The sequence below is a fragment of the Orbicella franksi genome, chromosome 6 (genome assembly GCF_964199315.1).
Source record: "Orbicella franksi chromosome 6, jaOrbFran1.1, whole genome shotgun sequence".
Classification (NCBI taxonomy): domain Eukaryota; kingdom Metazoa; phylum Cnidaria; class Anthozoa; order Scleractinia; family Merulinidae; genus Orbicella; species Orbicella franksi.
This window is the reverse complement of record NC_138150.1, coordinates 9,460,213-9,484,155: the sequence shown is the minus strand read 5'-3', so window position 1 is coordinate 9,484,155 and position 23,943 is coordinate 9,460,213. Positions and strand designations below refer to the sequence as shown.

Genomic DNA, 23,943 nt, shown 5'->3' with positions numbered 1-23,943 from the left:
CCTGATTGCAAAGGGAAAAAAAGAGACCAAAAGACATGTTTCAATAGATGCACGTATTCGTTACACAAGTCAATTTGCTAGAGATCAAAGCTTTGTGTTATGCCGCTTAAAACATGCAAAAATGTAAGTTCTTAACGGCCAAGTTTTACGGAGCATAGCTATTGCTTTCTCGACCCCTCAGTTCTTATTGTAATTCTGTTTTGTCTTTTCAAACAATCACCATCCTTGCCTTTGTTTAATCCTCCTTCGTCAACAAGGTGCCCTGGAGGCGTTGACGTCTTAATCACCACAGTTCAAATAAACTGTGTTCTAATATTTCCTATTTTGCAACCGCTGGCCAACCCATCTCCTAGATATGTATATTGTTATTTAGTCCATTTCAATATAGTGCTGATATTATAACTTACCAGGATTGTTGTCGTTACAACGCTGACACCATGCAGATGGGAGTATTGATAAACCAGTAACAGCAAGTAATAGCAGGAAGTACTTGGTACTGTATCCCAGCCAAGAAATACTGGCCATCATCACACGTCTGAGACTATGACTTCCTTTTTGTTCAAATAATCTAATAGTCAAACATTTGAACCGGTGTTGGATTGTTGTGACAACAAAATACAGCGTAATATACTCAACCAAATATGCCGCTCATGTTTGGTCAACTTACGATCAAAATAGAGGTTTACCTAATCGGGAAGGGAAAAAAATAAATAGGATCATTCGTCAAATGACCCGGGACTACATTCTGCGCCTAAATAAATTCAAAGAACAAAATAAAAAACAAAACAAAACAAAACAAAACAAAAACAAACAAAAAACAACAACAACAAAGTGAAGTAAACAAAGTGAAGCTGCGAGAGAGGCTGGCCTATAAAAGGTTTCAGTTAAGTTGAGATCATTTCATCAAAAGGCATTCCCTCTCGTCCCTTTCTCCTTTATTTCCTACCTTTATTATCCCTGCCTTTTAATTTTTTGTTCTCCCTTTTGTGACTTTAAAAAAATGTTTGAATCGACAAGTTATCTTTTTTTTATAGTTGGATTTTTCAGTTTCAATTTTTCTTAATTAACGGTATCACAGGCTCGTTAGTTTTTAATACAAACTATTGTGTGCTACCCTCTTTAATTAAAGATTGATTCGTTGCTTGCTTGCTTGATTGATTGATTGCTTGATTGTCAAACTTTAGTATTGAACTGAATAGCCTTTTGAATATTCGCCATGTTTTCGTAATACAGACTTTGTCAAACCAACCGATCTCCTTAATAGACACTTTTCGCCAAATAACAAACATTATATGCAGCACATATAATGTCATTTTATATCGAGCCATTTTCTTGACTGTTGGTAGTAGAAGTCAAGGCTATTTGGGTGGAGCAGGAATGGCAGATCACTTTGGAACCTCCAATCAGATGAAAGTGGGCGGGCACACTGATATTACTTAGATCGCGTGCACTGTTAATTTCGGCCTCCTCGCCATTCAACGGCAACGCCAGGCTTAACAGAACTTTCAGGTTTCTTGGGCAAGTACAATAGTTCTCTTTTCCCTTTCTTTGTCCGTTTGTTAACCTGCTGAGTGGGATTTAGATTCTGCCGTTTAACTTTTGCTATGGGAAAAGCACGTGTTCTAATTTTGGGCCATTCCTTTATCCGTCGCCTTCACGACGTAATCGTTCACTCACGGGATCATCAGTACACTAAAAAGTTTAGCATAACGACACCAGACTTCATTTGCAAATGGCACGGTGTCGGCGGTCGAACGATCGCCAAGGTTTTAAAATATGATTTGAGTGTCATTAAGGAATTTGGCCCCGATATAGTTATTTTACAGCTAGGACAAATGACTTGGTCGATTCCTCCCCCCTTACTGTGGGTTCTTCTCTTGAACATCTAACTACCTTACTGCACGACGAGTATAAGGTGGACCTGATTTGTGTCTGCCAAACCCTCCGTCGTTCCTCGTCCAACGTTTCATTTAACAAGAATGTTGGATTATTGACTAAATACCTAAAAACGGTACTTGAACCTGTCCCATACGCATTCTTTTGGTCTCACAGGGGGTTTTGGCAAAACAAAGAGTTCATTTTTGTGTCGTGATGGCGTTCACTTGAATGGTGGGGGGCAACATAAATTATATCGCAGTCTACGAGGGGCAGTACTCAAATGCTTGCGTTTACTGGATGATATTTAGCTACCAATTCTTTATATAAGCTGGTCACCAGTTCCGTGATTCACTTTCATGGCTTTTATTGCTGTTTTGCGTCCGCAGCTGTTTGTACTTCCATTGGAAGTTTATCTTACCAAAATGTACAATTTGGGCTATACCCTTATCTTGTCGGCTGTCTTTAATGTCACTATTACGTTAATGGGGTGCATGCACTTGGTTAATGTTCTTGCTCTGTTTTGTGTTTAATCCGGAACTTGGTCTTCGACCTGCTTAAAACATATTTGGTTTTGATTCTGGACTTATGTGTCCTTGCATTGTTCCGCGCATTCGCATTTTAGTTTCGCCCTCTCGTTTCTCTCCGGGACATTCTCGACCCCTCCTTTACTGATTTTCGCATCCTAATTGAATATATATTACACTTTCTGCAAAGCTATGTCCTTTCGTAAACGCCCGACTAGCAACGCCACACGTGGTCGTCCTAAGCGTGCCCGACCGATTCCCCCGACATCGACAGCAACAACTGGCCCGCCTAGCACAAGCGTCAATATGGGGGTTCTGACGGCCTCTGTCACAGCCGCGGTAACCAGTGCAGCACAGGCCGCCATGCAGACGCAAAAGCCGCCCACAAGTGAGACCCCAGCCAGCGCTAGCGAAAGCAATGCCGTGTCGGTGGAAGCGGCGGTCTCCGACCAGTTGGCATTGATAACATCCCCTACGGCAGGTACAACAAAGCCCGACTCCTCTGGGGCGTCTTCTACCTTAGAAAATTCAGGACAAATAGTTTTTGAAGCCTCGCCCTAGAGCTGGGAGAAGGCGTTACCGAAAAGATTAAGGCCAAAGTTTGGGCTAATGAGTACTTGGACTTCGGTCTTCTACTATCAGTAGCCCCAAGTCCTGACCGCTACTCCATCTCGATCAATACCTGTACACCCAGCTTGGGGGCTCAGCTTGCCCTTGAACCCTCTAAGCATCCGAAAAAGATCACAAATATTAATCAATGGATCTCTGCATTTAATACTTTCGTCGCAATATACGTAGTCAGATTTCCTCACGAGGCACCTAAACTAATGAAATATTGTGAAATCGTCAGAGATATAGCCGCCAAATTCGGTGATTGGGTATTTTACGACGAGCAGTTTCGCCTTCTCCGGCAAACTGCTCCTAACAAGTATCCTTGGGATGCAGTACACTGGGAGCTCTGGCTAAAGGTGACATTTCGTGGACGACAAACGTCCTCAATCGGTGCAAGGCCCCAAGGCACTCGACCACGATCCTACCAGTCGCCATTTCCAAAAGGAACATGTTGGGCTTTTCAGTCGGGCCGATTCTGCGGAGGGGGATGCAAATTCCACCATAAATGCTACAAATCGGAGCAAAACACCCCGCCACACGTTGCAATGCCGAGGGTCAAAAGCGCGCCCAATTTCCCTCCCAAGGTCCATCACAGAACTCCACAGCCGATAACGCCCGTAAAGGCCGATCGACTTGAGGAACACTGAAAGGTTACCCCTTTCAGTTAAAAGTTTATCTCATACGTGGTTTTAATCTTGGTTTTCGTATCACTTCGAGGGGGAGAGACGCGTTTTTGAACCTCCCAATTTAAAGAGTGCCAAAGCGCAGCCGATATTATTCGCGATAAACTCGACAAAGAAATTAATGCGGGTCGAATAGCCGGTCCTTTCCAGAATCCACCTTTCCCTGACATGTTTTGCTCACCTTTAAGCATAGTTCCCAAGAAAAACCCTTCGGAATTCAGATTAATCCATCACTTGTCCTTTCCTCGGGATTCCTCTATCAATGACTCTATCCCTAGCGAATTTTCTTCCGTTGTGTATGCAACCATCAACGACGCTATATCCGTGCTCAAACGCATGGGGAGGGTTTGCTTTATGGCCAAAACTGGTATAAAATCGGCTTTTCGAATTATCCCAGTCCACCCTGACGATCATCCTTTGCTAGGCATGACATGGGAAAACCTTTACTATTATGATCGTTGTCTGCCAATGGGCTGCTCCTCTTCTTGTGCCATCTTCGAAGCATTTAGCACCGCACTGAAATGGATCGCTACACATCGTCTGGGGGCCTCCAGCGTACTGCATATCCTGGACGATTTTCTATTTATCGCTGACACCAAAGAAAAGTGTCAAGCGATCGGCGTCCCCATCGCCGGGGAAAAAACTTGCGGCCCCGATACCTCGTTACAGTTCGCGGGTATTACGCTTGACTCTGTTCGGCAATAGGCTAGGCTCCCAGACGATAAGCTTCGGAAATGCCACACACTCTTAACCTCTTTCTACTCCCGGTGGAAAGTGACGCTTAAGGAGCTCCTCATCGGCCTTCTAAATTTTACTTGCTCAGTCATCCTACCAGGGCGCGCTTTTCTCCGTCGTCTTATTGATCTAACAATGGGTTTACAACGCCCACATCACCGCATACGTCTAAGCAAAGAAGCAAAAGCCGATATAAAGGTGTGGATGCGAGTTCTAGCAGGTTTTAATGGCCGAGCTTTCTTTTTAGACAACCTGTGGGTCACGTCAACAACACTTAAGCTGTTCACCGACGCAGCCGGTTCTAAAGACTATGGTGCAGTTTTTGGTCGAAAATGGTTTTACGGTTCATGGCCTGAGTCGTGGCGCTCCTTAAACATCCCTTTTCTGGAGTTCTTTCCCATCTTTATTGCATTGCATATTTGGGGGTCGACAATGGGTAATAAATGCGTGTGCTTTGTGACCGACAATTCAGCGCTAGTTGAGGTCATTAACCGGCAAACTTCAAAACATAAGCTCACCATGTTACTCGTTCGGGACTTAGTTCTTACTTCGCTCAAGCACAACATTTTATTTCGGGCTCGGCATATCGCGGGAGTAAACAATTCATGTGCTGATCTGTTATCCTGCTTGCAGGTCAATCAGTTCACACAAATTTTTCCGGAGGCGGACGAAATGCCGACTCAAGTGCCAGACAACCCTCTGCCGAAGAGCTGGTCGCTTCCCTGAACGATCTTCTCTCCGCAGCCCTGTCCGCAGGGTCGCGAAAGTTATATTCCCGAGCTTGGTCAGTCTTTCCTGACTTTGATAAACGCTTTGTTTGCCCGCACTCTGTGACTCTGCCCATCACTACGGCCGCAATCGCGCTATTTATATCTTACCTACGTGCACGCAAATTAGTTGCTTCTACTCTAACTTCTTATCTATCAGCCATTAGTTATGTACACAAAATGAAGGGGTTACGTGACCCCACTAAGACCTTTTTGATTCAAAAACTTTTGACAGCGGTCGGAAAACAACGATCTCCCGACACTAGACTTCCCATTACCAAGCCCGTTCTTTTTCAACTTGTGAGTTCACTGCAGCACACCAACTCTTCGACAGCTCAACGTTCTCTTTTTACCGCTATGTTTCTAACGACCTTTTACGGCTTTTTCCGCATTGGAGAACTAGCGAGCACGAGCCCTGCGTCCGGCGACTCAGTCGTCCAATTTAAAAGCCTCTCATTCTTATCGGCGGACGGCTGCATACGATCCCTAAAGATAACTATTTGTCACTTCAAACATAACACCAGCAACCGGCCGGTGGACATAATTATTGCACGCGACCCTGCTTCTCCATTTTGCCCAGTGCAGGCGATGCTCGATTACTGCAAAGTAAGGTTGTTTTCGCCAGGTCCGCTGTTCTGCCTACACAACCGTCCCGTCACCATAACTCAGTTCAATGCTCAACTTCGCTCTTGCCTATCGTTTTGTGCTCTTGATTCGAGCCGATACAAAAGCCACAGCTTTCGCATCGGGGCTGCCTGTCACGCTGCTGACCTAGGTTTCTCCGATTCTCAGATCAGGGCTCTTGGTCGCTGGAAGTCCCGGATGCATTTTTAAAAGCCATATATCCGAAACGACACCCTTGCCGCTAATTAACTTTCTTATCGTCCTTGTCGGTGCGTAGGTGCTGTTGATTGATGAAATATTTATTGTAGTGTAATGTAGTGTCTCTAATGGCATGGACACACCAGTCAGTCATGAGCTGTGGCACTGTTCATGCCTATAGTTATACGTATCCCTTTAGTAGCGTTACCTACTTAACACGCCAGTCAGTTATGAGCTGTGGCACTAGTCTTGCTTGTAGCCTTACGTTGCTGTAGTTGAAGTGCGATTAACATGCTGGGCAGTCAGGAGCTGCGGCTCGTTAATTACGCGTATTCACACTACAGATCTACAATAACAAGTTGACACTTGTCATGTCTTCGGAGGTCAGACTTGGGCTGCTTCAAGACTTGGCATACTTGGGTTTTATAAGAAGCACTTTTTACATTATTCTGATATTTAACCGGATAAAAGAATTGGTAAAATCATTTTTTCATCGTCGGCTGGGTTCTGCTCTTGTCTTGGTGGGGCGGCCACATTGTGTGGCTTGTGGCGGTTTTTTCGTGCCCCACCTTTGCTGAAGATATCATCAAATGCTTGTTATTTTAAGATAGGATATTTGAGAAAAATAAACGTCACGCTAGTGGTCTTATTTACGCCAGAAAGTTGTTTGCTCACGGTGTTTGCTTAACTTATTAAACGTGCTTCAGCAAACGAGCGCGACGAGAGCAGTCCCCAAACCCTTCCGAGGAGTAAAATGGAACGAGATGAAATATAAATTAAATATATTTTTTTCAGATTTGTGGAGGTACGCACGTGCGTAAATATAATTATGTGGTCGCTACGCTTCTGTTGCTACCCTTTATTGGCTAGTAGTAATTTTGTTAGCCACTGTTCTCCTGTTAACCTTTTTCCATCAAAAACACTGACATTTGCGCTTCAAATTCCCACAAACGTCCAGGCCATGAAATCCGGTAAAATCTACCCACGTCAAAGCATGCGTTTGAGGTTCACTTCAAATATTTCAATCAAACAACGACAAACTCGCCAGTTCGATACGTGCTACCTTACTAACATACTGCTCAATAAACCACTGACAACACGCACTCATAGGAACTATTCAATCCTGAGAGAGATCCGGCACCTCATTGGCTAAGAGCCCGTCAATCTATTTTAAACGAATTCAGGAAAGTGAAAGTGAAATTCAGTGCGAAGCGGTCAAATTGAAAATGATCGACGGATACAGCAGCTTGATGTAAATTTAAGCACGGACAACCAGCATGGCGAACAAAGACGACACATGCTTTAAAGTATTTATAAATTACAGTAATGTTTAGGGTAAAGATTTACGAAGAAAATCTAGTAAGAAACAGCAAAAATCACTATTCATCTCGAGGCGTGGAAGACAACGGCGGATAGACATAAGCAATGTCAGACAAAAAGAAAATAAAGCTTATCCTTTATATATACCGCGGTTCGACAACTTAGACGATTGAAAATCTTCATCGAAAACCGAATGTATAAATACTTCAGTACTCCGAAGAAAGCACGAAGAAAAACTTCAGACTGCGGTGTAATTCGGAAACGACAGCTCCTTACTTTTTAATAGGGGAGCTCCCGCGCGCCGAAGGCGCGCGAGCGGAGCCCCATTCCTTAGAAATTTTGGTAAACTTATCAAGCCGAGAAAATTTGGTTATGACGTCACCGTACGAGCGAGCGAGCGAGCGAGCGAACGCCGTCCGTACAGACTCTGGGGGAGGGGGAGAGGAGCTTCGCGGTAACGCAAACTGGGGAACCGAGGAATGCCATCTTTTTTTGGCGGGATTTTTAAAGAAAAGAAAACTCATTTCTATTTGTCATGTCAACAAATGATAGCGGAGGTTGATCCAACGTTTTTAAGATGGGGTTGCACTGAAGTATAAAACAGAAACAGAAAGCAAGAATTTACAGGCAAAGAAGTAGCGAAGAAGATCGTGAAAGAGAGCGGGCCAGCGCTGGGGAAGGAGGCGAAACAGTACTGAACAATGCCGTGAATTATAGCGAGTCAAGGACTAGAGAAAGGGATGAAATAATACGGAACAATACCGTGAAGCAAAGCTAACGAGGACTATAGAAAGGAGACGAAATAACTGACGACTACAGAACTGCTCAAGTTAATTCGTGCGTCGAGATGCTGTGCAACCGAGCAAGAAAAGTCACATGATTAAAATCAGGAGACGAACTTGAGAACTGTGTGTTTACAGTAATTGCAAAACAGAAAACACAGCGGAAAAGTGGTTGATTCGTTGAGCTATCGAAAAGATTAGATCAGTTCGGTTCAGTCTTCACAACTTTTGTTGCAAGTTTCTGCCTGGAAGATTTACACTGGCCGCAGTGAATCGCCAACTTGAGGTAAGTGACTTTTGTTGTGGCGTTTGCTATGGAAATTATGAAGTCGCCTCGGCGAGATAAGCTTATTTTCAATAGGAATCCTTTTTAAAGTCTTCCTTATTTGAAGCCATGCTGTGAGGCATTTTATAAATTACATAGTTTTAATCTCGCTCAAAACAGTAACGCGTGAGTGGCTTTGTGGAGGTTGTTGTGAGTTGCACATTGTAAACAAATCAAGTTTTGTCTCGAGTTTCGTCGTCACGTTTTAAAAAAAAAACAACAACTGTATTTGTAAACACTGCCGGGCGAGTTTTGAAGTTTTCTCTGTGTTAGTTGGCACAACCGCTTCCTAGACTACAAAAATTTCTTAAACCAAGATAGGTCAACAAACCATTTTAGGCCGAAGCGAACAGGATTTGCTAAATTTACTTTTGACGTTCTTATGTGAATATTGACATTCTGTGACTACAAAGTATTTCCTCGTTTCGTTAGTTCAACTTATTCGGTTTGGCGAAATGCTTGGGGGGGAATTTCCAGGTTAATTTGGTTGAAGACTGGTCAAGCTACCGCCGATAAAATGACTGCAAAGCTAAATTAAGCCGTCGGCAAAAATACACATTGTGATATTCAAATCTATGCTTAAGCGTGAATAATTGTTAAACTTTAACACTGCAAGCTTAAACGAATTTTCTTCATCCTTTCTTTTATTCGGTCATCCTTCATTGAGAAGGAATTTGCTGTTTGATACTCCGCTGTAATGATATGCATATTGTGTTTATCATGTAGATTTCCTCGTTTTATTTTGTTGTTGTCCAGTTAGTTCGATTTGGTGAAATGCTTGTAGTCGAAATGTCGAGTAGACAATTGTGCATGTAAACCCTGTCGGCGAATAAAACTCTACTTCGATTTTGATTTGCTATTTCATTTTATTAGTGCCACTGCTTTTGGTTGGGGGTACATGGCCCCTATTTCCTAATGAGATGTTATTCCCCAGTGTGGTATTTACACTTATGGAAATGTTCCATAAAAGTGAGATAGTACTAATTAAAAAAAAAAATGCTAAGAGCTTTACTCGGTAATGAACAGTGAAAATGACATTTACATACTTAGAAAAAATTTAGGGTGCACAAGTCCTTGCCCTGACCATTTCTTGGTAATAAAAATAACTTTTACATATATACATTCAAAATTTAGTTGGTGAGAGTGCATTCCTCGCTCCACTGACCCTCTCTCTCTGCTCTCTTCTTCACACTAATTTTTTGATTGACTAACTTATTAACCGAATGTCACTGACTGTTTTCTTTGTTGTGCTTTACTTTTTTGCTCATCGAAGAAAGTTTCAGTTTCTTCCTGGCTGTTTCCTTTGTCCTGTCCAGTACCAATTAGTTTGTGATATAACTTTGTGAATTCTCTATTCTCATAAAATTTTTATCTCATCAGGGTAATAGAATGCACTCTCAGAGTGTTCAATCATCGTTTTCAGTCGATACAATTTTCAGGAAAAAAGCAGTGGTTTTCTTAATTTCCTTTTGCTTTGTTTTAGGACCTTTTAGCAGGCCAGTAGTTGGCCCATAGGCATTATGGGAGAATAATTTTCAAGTAAAGAATTAGATTCATTTCAGTGTTAAGTATTTTTAAATTATTAGAAACAATTTTGACAGAGCTGTTTCAACAGTTTCAGTTAAATTGTTTTCCAGTTGAACAGCACTACATGTAGCAGTGTTATAATGAGTGTGAACTTTATGGAGGGTTTTAAAGGTTTATTATTATTTTTTTATGATAACAGAAGACAACAAAATATACATGTGTATACAATATAACCTGATGTTGGTGTTGGTTGTGAATTGCAATTCATATTAGTCATCCTATTAAAGGTAAGGGGAAAAAGTTCAGAAAGTTCAGAATGTCTCTTCCACCAGCACACCTGCATTCTACAGGTGCAATCATTGAGTTGTTATATATATACATATATAACCATATGAGGAAGTAGCAGATCCCATTAAAATAGTGCTCAATACACATATAGTGTAGAGCTGAGTATATGAGTAATAACGAAGAGGCAAGATTTGCTGTTACTCCGAGTTTCGTGCTTACGCACTCATCAGACAGTATTTAATGATAAGCATTCCTATCAACTAGATATATATACACGGTATTAAACAATAGGCTAATTGCTGGACTAGTTGCATTACGATAAGTGATAGTTATACTGGAAAACAATAGGTGTGAAGACAGAAATTACGGGGACGAGTATAAACTGCGTGGGTGCAGTACAATATAAAGAAAGTGTCAAGCGTTCTTCAAGTAGAATTTGTTCTCGTGCCGGCATTTAGAAATAAGTTCTGATCTTTTGTTTAGTAGATTGTCGTTGCTATGTTTGATAATCATTAGTTTTTCTGTGAGGCAGAGGTCGCATCGTTTGGAACACATCAACAGCACCGAGCTTTCTAAATACATCTGGCAACTACACGACAAAAAACAAGACTTCAACATCAAATGGTCAATTATTAGCCGTGCAAGACCCTACAACAACATTTCCAAACGATGCGACCTCTGCCTCACAGAAAAACTAATGATTATCAAACATAGCAACGACAATCTACTAAACAAAAGATCAGAACTTATTTCTAAATGCCGGCACGAGAACAAATTCTACTTGAAGAACGCTTGACACTTTCTTTATATTGTACTGCACCCACGCAGTTTATACTCGTCCCCGTAATTTCTGTCTTCACACCTATTGTTTTCCAGTATAACTATCACTTATCGTAATGCAACTAGTCCAGCAATTAGCCTATTGTTTAATACCGTGTATATATATCTAGTTGATAGGAATGCTTATCATTAAATACTGTCTGATGAGTGCGTAAGCACGAAACTCGGAGTAACAGCAAATCTTGCCTCTTCGTTATTACTCATATATACATATATATATATATATATATATATATATATATATATATATATATATACAGAGAGAGAGAGAAATGTAAAGTTATGAACTTAACATTAAAATCTGACATTTGAATGCCTCCTTTGCTAAAGTTAGTCACCATTTAATTGTTATCACTCCCTGTGAATTCATAGAGAATTACCACCTAATGTAGATGTCCTGTCTTCATTAGTGAGGGAAAATGACACTGCAAAACGTTACAATGAAAGTAAAAAGAATTGTGAATGTTGATCATGACTTGGTGTACATTGTACATCATGTAAGGGTATGTGGTGAGTGCCAAAGGCATAACATTTCATGCATTTGCCTTTTCAGGACAAATTATAAAACAGTGACATTTTAAAAGATGTGATCAGAAAAATAATGAGTGTTGTCCAGGCAGTACCAGTTTATGGACGGCATATGCAGACAGTAAGAGGTGCTGTAAGCATTACCGGGTAATTAAGTTAGTTTCATGCTTATGACTTCTTGAACTTCGATTTTGTGTCATTTCGTCACAAGAATAGGTAATGAAAGATGCATAAGTTGATGCAATTTATTTTCAAAGGCAAACTTAAAAGTCTGCCTATGGTGGATACCGGTTGTGTGTAAAGTGAATGTAAAGCAAACACACTGTTAAAGATGTACGTGCATGTTAATATTGAATAATCTGAAATTTCAGCGAGTTTGAAAATATATTATATCTATGACAGTTCTGAGGTGAGGGCTCAGTTACATGTACATGTAAATAGCTCATGCTCGATTTTTTACTTGTTATGATTTAGCTGCCAATATGTTCTGTAAATTAATTTTAATAGTCATCTGTTAGTGTGCAACGATAGAGATAGAGATATTTAACCAAATAATGTACAGTGTAAATTAATTAACCAGATTACGCTGTTTTCAGTTGACCATTACGCTACTACATGTACATTGCAATGTGATGTTGAAGCACACAAATTTGCAAACATGCCCAGTGTCAACTTGTCAAATGTATGAACTGGCTAGCCAGTCTACATTACAAAACTTTCTGAAAGTTGGCCTTACCAGGTAAGATATATCTTAAAGCATATTTTTTAATTAATGATTTCTCAGACATTGTTTTCTTCAAGAAAAGATTCATACCCCACACGGAGGTTTTTTTCTTTAAGAGCTCCCTCCCCCTGTTACTTTAGAATTTCTAATAACTGGCCATGAATGGGTGTTGGGTGTGAATATCTTCTGTAACTGCACACTCAGATTACGTCAGCAAGAACATCAGTATTTATCCTGACAAAGTCTGATTTTCAGTTATATGTACAACCAAACAGCCTGGATGGCCCTTTGATTGGGACTGTACACATTGTTGTACTGCAATGTTCCATTTTCTTGTTTAAAGCAAATTGCATGTGTGCTCAAAAGCAAGTCGCCAAGTTCATAACAGTTATATATGTTTGCTTTGCATCTCAGGGCAGAACTGCCACTGTAAAAGTTTTGGTACCATCCCCCTAGCATTTGATTCACTACTGTAGACACTCCGTAAACAACTAGCAATGAAGTACACTGTATATCAATGAAAGGAATGTCATCTGTTGGTTACAAATTATAATTGATATGTCTTTGTATGTTCAGTGGTGTTCAAGTAGCAGCAAAATACAGTATGATTACATCCCTGTTCCTGTCAGTCAATACACGAACAGTGTACACATGGGCAGCCTGGATTAAAACATCAAAGATTTTCAAAGCAACCATGGCCAGGTGAGATATTTCTAAAGAAATATAAATTCAAGGTCCTTATGATTGCTTACAGGGATTGATTTTTATTGTAAACAATATCTTACTGAGTGTATTTTTCTTGTGTACTAATTGTTGTAGAACACAGAGACCACTGTCATGACAGAGATATTAATGTGTGAAAAGTTCCATAAAAAAATGAACTGGGAGCAAATTAAATCATCATAGATGCAGCTTCTGAGAGATCCCCAATATTAATGGAACATACATTGTACATACATATAAAAGAGTTCAATAATTTATTCCTTAAGATTGTAATGCTTTGTTTGGTTTCTCTATATTCACGGACAACTTGATGCCTTAATAATTTCTGCACTAAGTTCATTGAACAAACTGACTTGGAAGTAATTGAGTTCTGCAACCCATACTGTGTGTAGTAATATCATACAGCTGTAGCTGCAACATTGTGACAGATAAACTGTATTACATTATTAAGAAACACCTATGATAAATGTATTAACTAATTATTTAAAGTGTCTGTTAAATTAATCAGTTTTTCTTAGAGATCATTTACTCATCATGTCATGGTTTATTTAAATAATTGCTTTTTTGGCTTAAAAATGATATTTATTGTGCTTGGTTTATGTTGCTCTTAAATCAATTTTGTGATAACCTGCATTGGGCATGGCATAAATTAATATTTTGCCAACACGAAATGCAGAACTGAGTCTTAAACAAAGTTGCAGGATTAGTATTTTTTGTAGAAAGAAAGAGTTGAGAAATTTGTGACATTCTACCCACAGCCTTGCCATTTGCAATGTCCAATAATGTTAATTTGTTCCCTAGTGTTGTACAAATAGTGTTCTCTAATTTATAAATTATTTCAATCTGTTGTTTAAATGATTGCCTCATGTCCAGCTTTGGTGCATGCAGGATACTATTGATGTATTGTTTATCCATTTTGCTGTAAATTATCTTTAATTGATGTGTCAATCAAAACATATCTTTGATATACTGGCTTTTTCTGACAAATGTACCTATGCCTCATAATCTTTGAGTGTGTTTGGTTGTGTTGTGCAGGCATAATACACGTACATAATATAACTTACTTATAGCTTACTTATAATTCTTGGTATAATTTAATCATAGCAAAATTAATTAATGGAACCCAATAACAGCTCCTGTAGTCCACAATCTCAGTCGAGAAAAAGAACAAATCACATTGGAATTGAATAATAAAATTATTATCAGAAGCCAATGCAAGTATTCATGATCAGCAACAAAATATCATATTTATCGTTCACGCCAGAGTGATTTTGCTTATACTTGTACTTTGAGAGATGGTGCAAACCCTTTCAGCAGGAGGGGACTCCATACAAAAATGAGGATAGCTAACTATCTTTGGGGATCAAGTTAGAAAACAAAACTTTTTAACTTTTTACTAGTGTATACTACTTTGGTATTTTTGTGAGATTTCATTTGGTAGAAATTTGGGGACTGAGTATATTGTAACCACTGCATTTCAGTCATACCCCACAACAACAACAAAAATGTGTAAACTTCTTTTGTGCGGGAGTTCCCATATTAACTAAGAAAGAATATAATGACTAATAACAATGTCTTGTCTTTCTCAATAAGAAAGAACAGGAAATGCCACCAAAAAGTACAGGAGACGGTTCTGTTATGTGATCAACATTTTTGGTGGCTCCACTGAAATGCTTGAAATCATGGCTCTATTTTCCTCATCACACCATCTTACACCTCGATCTGCTGATGTAATCCTAGTTCGAGCTGAAACTATAAAATCGCTCGCAGTTTACTTCACATACATGTACATGTTGGATTATTTTCATCAGTAACAACATTCCAAAAAATAACAGTTAGTTAGCTTGCTTAGTAACAAAAGGTAACAAAAAATATATTGAGAATCTAACCTGTGTAACGTCCAGTGAAGAAACTGCAGTCTGGTAACAATGCGGACTTGCACAGAAATGAAAGTCCTTCTGTGATGAGGCAAACCGTTTGGTAGATTTCAGCGGTATTCCAGAGTATTCCGAGAGTATCCCAAATGTGTTCCTGATTTTACAACACCCAAATTCACCACCTGTTACGAGGCTAAAAAAAAAATCTTAAGGAAAAAGACTTTTTCTGAAAGCGAAACTTTCGTTCTGGTGAGAAGCTATCGTTCTGGCATATATGGCATCAATACTGAGATTTCAGTTTTAGTCGAGAGTTTCCAGCTCTGGAGAACCAATGAGTTCAGTTTTGTAAAATAAGTCGGTTAGTTGCTGTTTGTTTCTATATATTTTTTTCCCTCACAAATCTTGTAGATCTTGTAAGGGCGCTTCTTCGCTCGCGATCGCTTCAGTCTCGAGCTAATCCCGTCAACAGCCGATGTAGTGCTGTATTCGTTGCGTTGCCTGGCAGCTGTCAGGATAAATATGTCGCTTGTGCATATATATGTTTTTCTATACCAAAAATGTCTCAAAGAACCTCCGTGCTATGATTAACATACGTCTCAGACTTTACCGAAACCCACCATGAATGTTTCAGCACGTGCTATTAAGTTTCACTTTTTTAAAAGGCTGAGCTGGGTGTACAACGTTCTTTTTTCCTTCTGTTTTTGTGCGTCTGTTCACCAGTGTACAAACTGGGATCAGCGACCAAGTATAAGCGGTCCCTTGCTCGAGCTCTCGTCACCCTGGCAGGGTTTACTACCTTTTGTGATACGACGCAAGCATACAAACAGGAAGATCAATGACGACTACAAGTAATGTCATTGCGCCTGAACATGTCAGCCCGTGCGTGTTGCAGACGTAACACTCTGACAACTTGCCTTGGTTATGACTGTGCCCAAGTCGCATGACACGGCCTATCGTAATAGACGCAAATACCGATCGACACTTTACGTCAAAACTGCAGGTGTTCTGGATCTTGAAGGGTCATTGTCGTAAGGAACATAATTTTAATGGTAATATTTTTCACGGAGTGGGTTAACTTGTTTAATTTCTACCGCTGTTAAAAATAGTTCGCGGAAAAAGAAGTGAAAGGTATGCATTGCTTCAATAAGATGATAAATATAAGTTTCCTTCTAGAAAATTACTCATTTTAATTATTGTGAACCATTAATCCTGGTTTCGATCTGATTGCTACTATCATGTGGCCGAAAAAAGTCCAGTGATCGTTACGAACATATGCAAATGGTAACCGGTAGTCATAAGGATTAAGCTCATTTTATTCTGTAACCGTAGCGCTCATAAACGTCTTAAAAAGCTCCTTAAAAACGCCTTAAAAAAACGCCTTAAACTCGGCGTTGATTCTCTAATCTTTCTTTGTTCACTAGATTTCAGGAATCCATGATTTTTGATTTCAAGAAAGGCTAAATGTCCTTAGTGCGCATCGAGATAAGCAGGTGCAAATGGGATGCTGATAACCAGCGTGGCCTTTTGTCAGAAGAATACGTTTGATGCTCATGCTTAATGCGCCAGTAAAAACCAGTCTTGATTATTATCAACCAGACAAAATATTTCTCATACTGAGCTCTGGTTTATCACTACTCTTCGGCTGTTATTGTTAATTTCACCTTTGGTAGGTCATAATTAATTCTGTTTGTATTAAGTAATTTCTTATAAATATTCGTTCCTACATGCGAGGAAGTAAATAACAAAAAATAAGTAAATAAATAAATAAAAAAAATTATCAAATAATAATAAAACGCCTAATGCAGAGACAGAAAATAACGTAAGGAACAAAATGAGATGGCCGATTTGGGAACCTTAAGATCGTAGATTTTACATCAAATATTGTTTGAATCAGTTCTCTCTAGTATTGGCTGAAGTCGTTTAAAAATCATCGTTGAACCTCGTAGAATAGTCGTGTTACAATGAGCGTGAAAACGAAGTCAGAAACTCATGAAGTAATACAACCAATCATAAAATACGCGAAAACGTGGAGAGCCTCTCATTCTCATTCCGACAGAATAATAAAAGACTTCGGAGGTGATTAAGTTTTAAGAATAATTAAAGAACATCTCTCACCTCATTTTCTTGACCAGCGGAACCTTTTGATAACCACGAACTATACAATTGATGGTCTGTCAATGCTGCTTTGCTGTCGTCTAAAAGGAAATATCATATAACACGTGACGGCTCCAGCTATTTACGAGCGGTAGTTGAGGGTTTTTCCTGGTGACGAAGTCCCAATTTTGGGAATTTCTCTCGAGTTTCCGGCCTCGCATGAATTCGAATAACAGTATCAAGAAGAAAAAGACATACAATGGCCGTATTTACCAATAGAAAAGAATAATGTGTCTCAGACGCACGAGGCGTCTAACATTAAGTGCGTCTAAGTAAGTATACGAGATACTTAAAGCTCGTACGAAGATAAGAAAGCTATTTTGAGAGAGACGGTTACTCGCTTGATTACACTTTTTATTTTGTCAAACGGATTCCCAGTTCAGAAAAATCCATCAGTTCGTCAGTCGTGTCGTATTTACCTAGACAAATCATACGTCTGTGACCTACATGTTTAATGCGTCTGTGTCTTCCTGACATATAGAATTTTTAAGTTCTTCTGAAAAGTTAATACGCTTTATTTAACGTGATCACCTAGAACGATAACACGTCTAGGACATTCGTCTATCTGAGACGCACGGTCGTCTGCCTAGGTAATACGATTATATATATAAGGCCAACGTTTCCGTTTTGAGAAGGCAAGTTATTTGTCATCTATGTCGTCACTAGCATGGTTCTAAACCGTGTACTCTCTTTGGCGAGAAAAGATGAAAATCGGGATAACTAGTCCTAGCGTTCAAAGGCTATGTAAATTTAAGTCGGAGTAGCCTACAAACTTTTGAACAACTCCATAGCAAGTAGAGAACTCGAAAGAGAGAGACCAAAAAAAAGATACTCACCGTTGCCGAAGCGATCGACTCACTGGATTGTCTCGTGAAAGGTTTTAAGTCAATGATCTAGTGAACGTACGTTTCTTGAGCAAAATAATCCAACACGTCTAACACGAAACCCTAAGTCATAAACGTGTTCTGTGATAAGCTGTCACTGGCGAATATTTTCCGTGTTGCTCGGGACGCCAGCTCATTAATTAAATATGATTTTGCATAATTTCCATTGTCGGTTGAATAAAAACATTACTTTATGTAGATTAGTCTGGAACTGATTGTTATCGACGCCGGACGACCTTTAAACCGAAACTGAGGAAGTTGTAAAAGAAGGAATTTCTTGAAGGGAAATTTCTAGGCTGGTGAAGTATTTCGATTTTGATTCTGAATTTGCGATCAGTCTGAAATATACCTTTTCTACCGGACATTCTTCAGAGTCTTACATTTGTCCATTTTTGTGGCCTACAGTAGTTTTCTCCACAGGTACGCATAGACCGTCATTGCGTGACAGGTCCAAAGAGCCTCTGCGTAGGAGGCAACTTTAGGGCAAGTATTGTGACAAGTATAACTTAAACAGGAAACATTTACAAGGACGTTTGTCCACTCCCTTAATTTATAGGGTAGAACTCAATAATCCGACGCGCGCTAATAAAGCATGTGGGTCTGGCTTTCCTTACTTCGCTTCGCGCGTGTAACGCAAAGGTGAGTCTACTCGCAAGCTTTTGGAAATCATTCAAGTGTTTAACACCGGCCGGGTGAATACTGTGCTGACACATCACGTACAGACCAATGAAGTACAAAATCTGGATCGCCACCCGTTTATTGATTTTCGTACCACTTGCAGCAGTTGCCCTTACTGCACTCGTGGGCCGTTCGAGAGGTTTTCTGCTAAAGTAATGTTTAGTGGAGGTAGAGGGTGCAGTCAAGGACAGGAAGTCCTTGCCCATCCACTTTGCATATCGTGATTAATCACAGATTGTTCAATAGAGCAATAGTCACAGTAGTCTCAGTGCATGGTTCCGCTTGCCAGGGCTATCCATGATGTTGAGAGCTTGCTAGCAGCCGCAGTCTAGCCTTACTTAGCAACTGAGCACAAGATAGAACTACGGGATCTACAGACTGCATGTTTACAGACGTAAGAGAGCGGATTTTTCATACTCCTGACCTCGCGTGTTTATATTTATATAGGACCCCTTCGGATCAGTTGTCTCAAAATATCAATTGCTGTTGGCATTCTTCCTAGTTGTGTCGATATCGTACGGAAACACAGTTACGGTGAACAAATTTTCATTTTGAAACAAGTGTTATTTAGCCCAGTCAGTCAAGTGTGACTAAAATTATAACTAAAACACGATTTTTTTTTTCCAAAATCTGGAAAAACAAGAATGGAAGGTCGAGGAGTGTGCTGACTGAATTGAAGTCTGGAGTACACTGCCAACTGTAATCACTGATGCGACCGAATCAAAATTAGCAATAAACAGGGGTTTGAATGTCAGCTAACGAAATGAAGGCGTCCTTACACGTGTAAAATGCCGAATAGAGTACCATGCCGAAAAGAGTACGACGCATAAATTATGTCAAATTATGTAGTTGTGCAACAGCACATGGCAGACCCCAAGCCGCCTGGCACGTAATAGTCGTGACCTTTGCGTTTTGCGTGCTTCATTCGGTGTTAAATAATCTGTGGTGTAATGTTACCTAGTAATCTTTCAGGAGATCTCTAGCATGTTAAAGTGAGAAACATCTCTGATGGTGACAAACTGTAAATTCCAAAGACAAAATTAAAACACAGGTATGAAACAACCGCTCGCAACACTCCATTGCTGCCTAAAATATAAGTAGCTATGAGTGCGAGAAGCGAAGTTGTGTGCCGATTATCAGAATAACCCTCATGCGGAGATGTAAATAGTAGTAAATATTAGAAAAAAAGATCAATCATGTGCAGTAATTAAACAATGAAACAATGTAATTTTTGTTTTTGTAAAATGTACTGAAGTGAAATACCTTGGTGAACAGAGCGCGTGACAAGGTCATTGCTATTGTCACGTAAAAGAGAAAAACCAGAGCAAATACATGCTTTGATGCGTGCATTACAAATGCGATCTATAAGATACTAGAAAATGTTTTCACCAGTTGTTTCCCGGCGATTCTGAACAAATACACCTTCGGTACATCATCTAGGGAAATGTTTTATTTGTTTCATGAAATGACGGGTTCAGCTGAAGCAGTAAAGTCTTCGTTCCTTAATGTAAGAATGTAAGATTACGCATGTACGTGAATTGCGCTACAACAGTTTTTGAGACAGTATGAAATTAAACCATACTCCCTGTCAATGTGACCCTAGAATGTCTCGCTGACACTTGCTGCCACGTACTGTTGCATAATTTGAAATAATTTATGCGTCGTACTCTTCTCGGCATGGTACTCTATTCGGCGTTTTACGTCCAAAGCACTCTGACAATCTTTGGGTGCGTTCCTTTGGGGTGATCTGGATCAGGATCAGTGATCAGTGATCCAAGATCACTCGGATCATGGTGCATCAAGGAAACCGATGAATCCACTCTGGTCACGGATTCATCGGTTCCTTTGATGCACCGTGATCTGAGCGATCTTGGATCACTGGTCCTGATCCAGATCACCCCAAGGGAATGCACCCTTTGATTACTGCTAGCCTAAGATAAATCCTCTAAGCCGAATCACCGTAAAGGAAGGCAAGGAGAAAGGAAAGACCGGCATACAAAGCAAAACTGTACCGTGTAGAACCAGAAATCAGATAAAGTACACTTTCGTTACAGCAATGAACGGAAGCAGTTATCTTTCTGTGATAACACACTTGATAACATCCACTTCCTTCCCTGTCAAGACGAATTGTAATGGGAAATCCGCCATTATTTTTTCACTACCTTCCCCTGGGGCTTTCCCTCGTACTTTCTCTGAACTTCTGCCTGATGACTTTTCTCTAATCGCGCGTTTCAAGAGATGAACATCGACATTTTCCTCGAAGCACAGTACAGCCTAAAAATAATGGACGCGCAAGAAGTTGCGCAAGAAGTTCTTGCGCCGCAAGAACACGCAAACCGCCGCAAGAAGTAAAAATATCGTGTTATTGCGGTTTACCCGCAAGAACATTCGAAACGCAGGAAGTTGAAAGTCTAACCGCAAGAAGCCGCAAGAACTTTTGAATCTTACCTCAAGCCGCAAGAAGGCACTGAAGAAAAAGTTGCAGGTCAAACAGTCTGTTCGTTTATGAGTGCCATTTTGGTGGTCGAAATGCTCAGCGTTTGTTCGCAATGTTGTCCATAAGATAAGTCACTGCAGTGGGAAGAGATATATTTCCAACAGCTGAGACCAGATCTGGATTTATGTTTGCTTATACTGTGAAAAAAATATCGAACGCACTCGCTTATCAGGTACTCATGAAACCTACGGGAAAAAAGCCCTTCGATCACTTGAACATTCTGCTGGCAGATTATGCGACAATGACCAAACGTCTCCAAATAATGAAGCTCATGAAGAAATAGTCCACGTAGAAGCATCGAACTACGATGTAGTTAGTCTGGGTTTCAACGCCTTTTGCTTCTGAATGCAAAATTCGTGATCATTCAGAAGTGTTGTTGTCTTCTTCTTGCGGATATGTAAGCGAAGACGACTTTCGTTGAAATCGCACACTGAACCGCAAAGACTGCGTGTGCACTACGATGTTGTAAATTTCTTTAAGAACTTTTCATAGAGTTAGTATTACAGGCGAAAAGCTCTTGCAGAAAATATATTTTGTGTTTCTAAACAAACGGTAATTAAGGAAACTTGAAAGTTGCCTATGGAAGCGAACTTCGTAAATTCTACCCTGCTTGCAATGTGGTAAAACATTACCGGTATAACTATGGTTGTGATAAGCACATAAATGATCTTCTTAACAGCGAAATCTCATGAGTTTGCCTTATGCATTCCTCTTATTTTGAAGAGAATCTAGCGGGCCATCGCGTTCAAAATTAGATATCATGATATCTCCATGATATCTTTAATTTATCGCGATATCATGTTACACGATATCTTCACAGCAGGAGATATCAGGATAAAGGGATATCTTTGGTTATAATGATAACTCTTTTTTCCCGGAGAGGTATCTTGTCTGATAACATTTTGCACCGTTATTGTATTTCCTTGTCATCACCATGTATTTTGTAATGGCTCTATTTTTAAAAACGCATGCTATCGACGGTATTGTCTCGACTCTTTTAAGCCTCAAGGGGTCAAACCGGTAAGCATAATGTCTGCCCGTTACATTTACAGCGTGCTATAGCTGTAGTTACCGAAGGAAACCTTTATATATTTCTAGTTTCTCAAACATAAAAATCATTAAATAAGGAGAAAAACCAGGCACGTAATTTCCAAAAGCCTTATCTCTATAACAATCTGTAAACAGTAAAGTTATTTTGAGACACTCTCGATTCACAGGTTGCTTAGCACGTGACCAAAATCTTCCCACTGTCAGTGATAAAATCTACCAACTGATTTATTCGCGAACGAAAACTCTTTCCAAGGAAGACTTCAATTGCGTATAGACTTTATATGGCTTACACTGTGGAACTTATAATATTAGCCACATCATTAAGAAACTTCCCAAGATCTCTTGTGTAACGGTAGCCGTATACGTAGTAAGGTCGACGATTTGTTTGTTAGTCGGTACGGCTGAGAATCAGCTTTTTCTTCTGTTATATTTGTTTACGTTTTGATGGATTAAAATATATGAGGCTGCCTATTTACCGAGTTAGGATTTCGAGTTGGATTTCGAGTTGGATTTCGAGTTGGCTTTCCGAGTTGGATTTTTGAGTTGGATTTTCGAGTTGGATTTTCGAGTTAGATTTTTTGGCGGGATTTTTTCGGTGGGATTTCCAATAAATTTTTAGTGGTTTGATGATTTAAATGGTTGACAGGCCAAACATGACTCCTATTGGTCAAGATAGAGCTTTTTTAGGCTCATTTATATTGCAAGATATGTTTTTAAGTCTCCAAGTGTTTGCTTTCGAGGGACAAAACATGAATTTTGCTTACTTGCATTCTATATTGTGACGCAGGGTCGGCTGTTATTAAAACTGTTTGCAATGCAAGTATAGTGTGTTTTCTCCAGAAACATTCTTTTGTTTCTTGCAGCTATCTGATCGAGCTTATGTTCCTCGAGCTCGATGTATAGGTGTATTCCTCCTTTTGGTCGTTCTGGCACCACGTGATTCAAATGTAGCTGTTTACGCGCAATAAAAAGGCAAAACACTAACCCCACCCCTACAGGAATTCTTTTGTTGGCTGTATTGGACTGGAAATCTACGAGACGGTTTACGGACAAACTCGCCGATTCGTTGCAGCTGGATTACTGGTAAAAAAAACCGACTCTACATCCTTACTCGAGAATCCAACTCGAAATCCTAACTCGAAAATCCAACTCGAAATCCAACTCGAAATCCTAACTCGGAAGTTAGTTTGTCTCAGATAAAAGCTAAAAAAGTGCAGTGTTTCTTGTGTGACATTCTTGTGGCTTGGCGCCACATCAACTCGATAACAAGTCTGCGTAGATCCGGCCCTTCCCAAGCAACAGCGGCGGCGAAAGGATTTGGTCTGCATGGGGAGCCATTCTTTTGCTTTGTCGTCATAACAAAGTCAGTTGACGAGAGACCAAAAGAATGATAGCCCTGACCTGTACATCCACCTCTCCCCTAAAAATATATAACTTAAAAAGAAACAAGAAGATAACTTACAAAATGCAATGAGAGGGGAAAACTTTCCGACGCGTAAATACTGACAACAAAGGTTCTCGCATTCCGTTTTCATAGTAATAACTAGTTTTAGGGATCACTAAGGGAGCATAAACATCCTCTCTTACATACTTTATTTATTTCAACACGGTAAAATCTTCAGTGGTAAATTGAAATTAAAAAAAAAGGTCAATTATAGCAACACTGTTTAACAAGATTGTCGTAAAGGAGCTTGACTGACAGTTGCTGTAAAGTCAGTCAATTTC

At 39.9% G+C, this 23,943-nt stretch overlaps 1 long non-coding RNA gene and 1 pseudogene across 1 annotated transcript; both read left to right on the top strand.

The window, feature by feature from the left end:
* Nucleotides 1–2,375: 2,375 nt before the first annotated feature.
* Nucleotides 2,376–3,651, top strand: LOC145489293 (uncharacterized; annotated as a pseudogene).
* Nucleotides 3,652–7,626: 3,975 nt separating this feature from the next.
* Nucleotides 7,627–13,387, top strand: LOC145491548 (uncharacterized). The gene is made up of 5 exons (XR_014049851.1): nt 7,627–8,409; nt 10,175–10,262; nt 11,657–11,778; nt 12,228–12,370; nt 12,932–13,387. It is a non-coding gene; the product is annotated as an uncharacterized LOC145491548 (long non-coding RNA).
* Nucleotides 13,388–23,943: the final 10,556 nt, after the last annotated feature.